This window comes from Brassica oleracea, chromosome C5 (genome assembly GCF_000695525.1).
Source record: "Brassica oleracea var. oleracea cultivar TO1000 chromosome C5, BOL, whole genome shotgun sequence".
In the NCBI taxonomy this organism is placed as follows: domain Eukaryota; kingdom Viridiplantae; phylum Streptophyta; class Magnoliopsida; order Brassicales; family Brassicaceae; genus Brassica; species Brassica oleracea.
Window position 1 is genome coordinate 32,801,986 of NC_027752.1, and position 4,988 is coordinate 32,806,973.

A 4,988-nucleotide genomic window follows, 5' to 3' on the forward strand; every position below is an offset into this window, starting at 1 on the left:
ATAGTGATTCTTACACTTGTTGATCGATCTGATATTCCATCCAAATCAAAAAAGAGAGCACGGGGAATATGAGCAGCCTGTAGTAGGAGAGAACAAAGTTCATTAGGAGCAAAGCCTGCTTTTGCTTCAACTCCAGTAGAAGCTATAGCCAGAGCCTAAGCGAGTGTAGAATCCTCTCTTCTGCAATTATCATCACAACAACACACAAGAAAGAGTCAAACTTTATAAAACAGAGCATCGATTTGACGCTGACCTCATCACAAACACACAAGAAAGAGTCAAACTTTATAAAACAGAGCATCGATTTGACGCTGACCTCATCACAAACACACAAGAAAGAGTCAAACTTTATAAAACAGAGCATCGATTTGACGCTGACCTCATCACAAACACACAAGAAAGAGTCAAACTTTATAAAACAGAGCATCGATTTGACGCTGACCTCATCACAAACACACAAGAAAGAGTCAAACTTTATAAAACAGAGCATCGATTTGACGCTGACCTCATCACAAACACACAAGAAAGAGTCAAACTTTATAAAACAGAGCATCGATTTGACGCTGACCTCATCACAAACACACAAGAAAGAGTCAAACTTTATAAACAGAGAGTAAAACAGAGCAGAACCCAATAAGTAAAGCAGCGATCAAACGAATACTCACTCAGTGACTTACACTCAGTAAGGCGGCGAATTTAAGGGTCTTTTGCGGAGAAAGAGAAGGAGTGAAGCATGCTCTTGTTTTACGTCTAAGTCTAATCTAGTCCGATCAAATTCTAGTTCGATCTAGTTCGATCAAATTCTTTCGAGCGTAGACATCACTCTCCCTCTCCCTCTCCCTCTCTCTCTTCCTCTTCCTCTTACTCTTGCCCTAGAACTCAGAGGTCCTTTCGATTGGTGAGCCACCGAGAGAGAGGTCCGTCGTCGTCCACGAGAGCCACCGAGAAAAGCCACAGAGACAGACCTCCCGTTGAGTCTAGGAGCCACAGAGAGGGACAATATCGCTGTTGAAGTCGCATAGAGAGAGGTTTGGACGGAGAGAAAGAAGAAACCGAACAAGCCAAAAACGACGCCACCTCTCGTCTCTCTTCTCGTTGCCCTACACGTGTCCACTAAGAGTCGACTCTTCCTTCTCCTAAATAAGACGCGGTTCTTCGGTAATTAGGTATTTTTCATTTATTTTTTTTTGCAAAATTAGCTTAAGAACCGCGTTAAGACACCGCGGTAATCATGCTCTTAGGCGAGAAGGCGAGGAAAATTAATTTTACAATGGGCTTGAATTGTTTTCTGAAGCCCATTACGCAAGTGTAAAGCAAAAACCCAAACACAAGTAAAAAAGCGCAACCAATTAAATGGCGACACATGTCAACAAATGCCCACCCCTAAAGAAGGACGTGGAGAGCTAAGATGTGAAAAAACTCTGTTTTATTATTATAGATATATATTATATATATTAAGAATTTGGAGTAAATTCTTTTTTGACAAAGGGCTTAATTTGAAATAAAATTGCATAGAAATAGGCAAGGCTATAGAAATAAGCCATAATGGAAAAAACAGCCGATTAGTATCTGAATTAGGGTCATATTGTCTAATCGATACCTAAACTATTTGTTTGTGTGATATGATACCTAAACTAACAGAAAATTTGAATTTAGTATCTGAATTTAGAATAAAAAACTTTTATATATCCATAACATGCTGAATTTAGCCTATACTTACTTAAACGATGTCGTTTTGAGTCAGAAAATTAAAAGACCACCACTGTTTTGAAACCCGATCCGGATTCGCGGTTGAACCGGTAAACCTGGTGACCCAGAAAAAATCCGGTTTGGATTTTGTGAAAAACCCAATATTTAAAAACCCGCAAAAACCCAATAAAACTCGGAACCCGATACCGGTTGAACCAATAAATAACTTTTATTTCTTTTTTAATTTTTTAATTATGTTTTTAGATTATGTTTTACATTCTAAGTTTTCAAGTTAGTTGCTGACAAAAAAAAAATTAAGTTTTTCCTTTTCAGTTTTATATTTGTGATTTTTAGATTTTGATGAAGATTTCATTACGCCACCGGAAGAAAATGAAATAAACCATGGTAAAAAGAACCAAAATTAGTTGATGTGATTTGATGTTAGTTTATTTACATTACTTTTCCAATGATCTTTTACTTTTGGTACATTTTGTATTTGAAGTTTAATCTATTATTCACATTAGACACTTAAATATTTATAAATTTTATGTTTTGATTTTTTTTGATATCATAACTCTTGTCTTGTTAGAGAAAATTTTAAATAGTGTAAATTATTTTTTATATTTTGTATGTCAAAAGCTGTCAAAAAAAAAATATTTTGTATGTCAAATGAAAATAAAAATATAAAAACTAAAGTTAAGTATTTTCTCAATGTTCTTAAACATAAACTATATACATATCCAAACTATTATTTTATGTTTTAATTTTTTTATAGAAAATATTAAATTTCAGTTTCTATATTTTTATTTACGTAACTGATATATTATTATATAATAAAATTAATTCATTTATTAAGCATTAACAGCGTGTGCTATTAAAGAATCAAAGTTCACTTAAAAAACCAAAATAAAATAAACAATCAGACTTTGCTCTTCTTCTATAAATCAATGTTCTCACTTGCCGACACCAACTTCCTTCTCTCCTCTTCAGATCGTGTTTTTTTTTATCTTGAAATTGTGTTACTTCTCTTTCCCCCATCAACTTTAAATTTATTAATTTCATTAAAACACTTCATTTTAAGGCAATATTATAAAATAAAATATTTGTATATATATAATATAGAAAAATTAAATATTTTGATTTATAAAATAAATTTTTATTTGAATACTAAAAATTCGATAAATATATTTTTCTTGATAAAAATAAATTATTTAAAATATTATATATAATACTTCCTCTGTTTCAAAATAGTTGATGTTTTGGTTCAATGTACAAGAATTAAGAAATACACTTTTACCTAAAAAATAGCATTTAAAATATAAACTAAAACAAATTCAACCAACCATTGGTCACACAGTTTTCAATAAAGCTAAAACTAATATAAAATATCAAAACATCAAGTATTTTGAAACATTTAAAACTCTCCAAAACATCATCTATTTTGAAATGAATGCAGTAACAAATATAATAACGAAAAATATTATATATAAATTGTGTATTGACAGCTGACAAAAAGAGTGTATTGACAAAAATACAAATGATGCATTTTAAAAGGAATAATCGCTAATTTAAAATGTAATATTGTTTCCCTTTGTATACATAAACGGAGTTTCTGTAGTAGGACAATTGGTTAAGATGTCTAATGAAAGACCCGAGTTTTTTCCTTTTCAAGTAGGGGTGTTCAATCCGGATATCGGTTCGGTTTAGGTTCGGTTTTTTTCGGTTTTCGGTATTTCGGTTAATAAAATATAACTAACATTCTAAATCTATATTTATTTCGGTTCGGTTTATATACCGTCGGTTTTCAGTTTATTTGGTTTTATACCGAAAAAACATAATTATTTAGTTTGAGATCATATTATATAATTTTTAGAGTCGTATTGTCAACACAGTCATTTATTAAAAATATATTACATGTTCAAATAAATGAACAAAAAAGTAAAAATGTTTCTACCATCAAATAAAATAATCAAATCTATAACTAAAATCAAAGCTTGAAATTTTGAAAATAAAAATATAAAACAAAACAGAAACACGAAAGAAAAGTTTTTCCACTTCCATATTTAGTTTTCATTAAAGTCATGTTTTTTCAATTGAACACGAAACCCTGTATATTTACAGATAAGAAAAACTTGTGAAATTTTTTCATTAATTATTGTCCATCAAATTTATAATCTTCATATTAATTTCGTGAAGACTAAAATAAAACAAAAAGATCAAAAGAAGACTTAGAAAATAAGATGTCTGAATTACGATTAATTGTTATTTAATTATAGTTCAAGTGTTGTACAAATTAAGGATCTTTATTACTATAAAATTATGGTAATAGTTATTAACACAAATTTAACTTATGTAACAAATAGATTTTCATGTATTGTTATAAAATAGATACATCTTTAATTACATGTTTCTACTTTTAATCGGTTTTGTTCGGTTTATTTGGTTTATTCGGTTTAATCGGTTATATACCAAACCATATCCAAATCCTACGGTTTTTATGAAATTATATCCATTCGGTTTATATGGTTTATACCAAAACCAAACCATATTATCTATTTCGGTTCGGTTCGGTTCAGTACGGTTCGGTTTTACCGTATTGAACAGCCCTATTTTCAAGCATGTTTTTTTCACTTTTTTTACCACTGGTTGAAACGACATCGTTTATTCCACGTTAGCATATCATTGATAAATATTACCGGTTACTTGACACGCTGTCGGTCGTGGGTATTTAAAAGCCTTTTATTAGACATATTCAAATTCAATTTTTTTTGTTAGTTTAGGTATCATATCGCACATACAAATAGTTTAGGTATCGATTATACAATATGGCCCTAGTTCAAGTACTAATCGGCCGTTTTTCCGCCATAATGGTACTCCAAATCAAAATCCAGCATTGCTGAACTTGTTGGTCGTTTTGTTTTGTTTTTTTGTTCTGGCTAAAATTATAAGTCGGTTTAAAGAACGAAAGCCATAGAGAAACTGAGATATATTTTAACTGATAATTCTTTATTTCTTACTTCGAAGTGTTGGCAACTTGGCATGGTTAGTAATTCAGCTCGCTTTCCACGTTTCGAATCAAAACAAAAATAGAAGATGGCCTACATGTTGAATTATTGCGATTTGACTGGTGATATTGGTTCAGATGCATTTATTGAGATGTCATCTTTAGAGAGTGGTTGCAAAACTTTATCACTAGGAGAGTTTTTTTTTTCCTTTTGAAACACGAGTTTTTAACACGTAAAACCGGACTCGTCCATTATAGTGACAAAAATAAAATTACATTTTGAATCTCCACACAA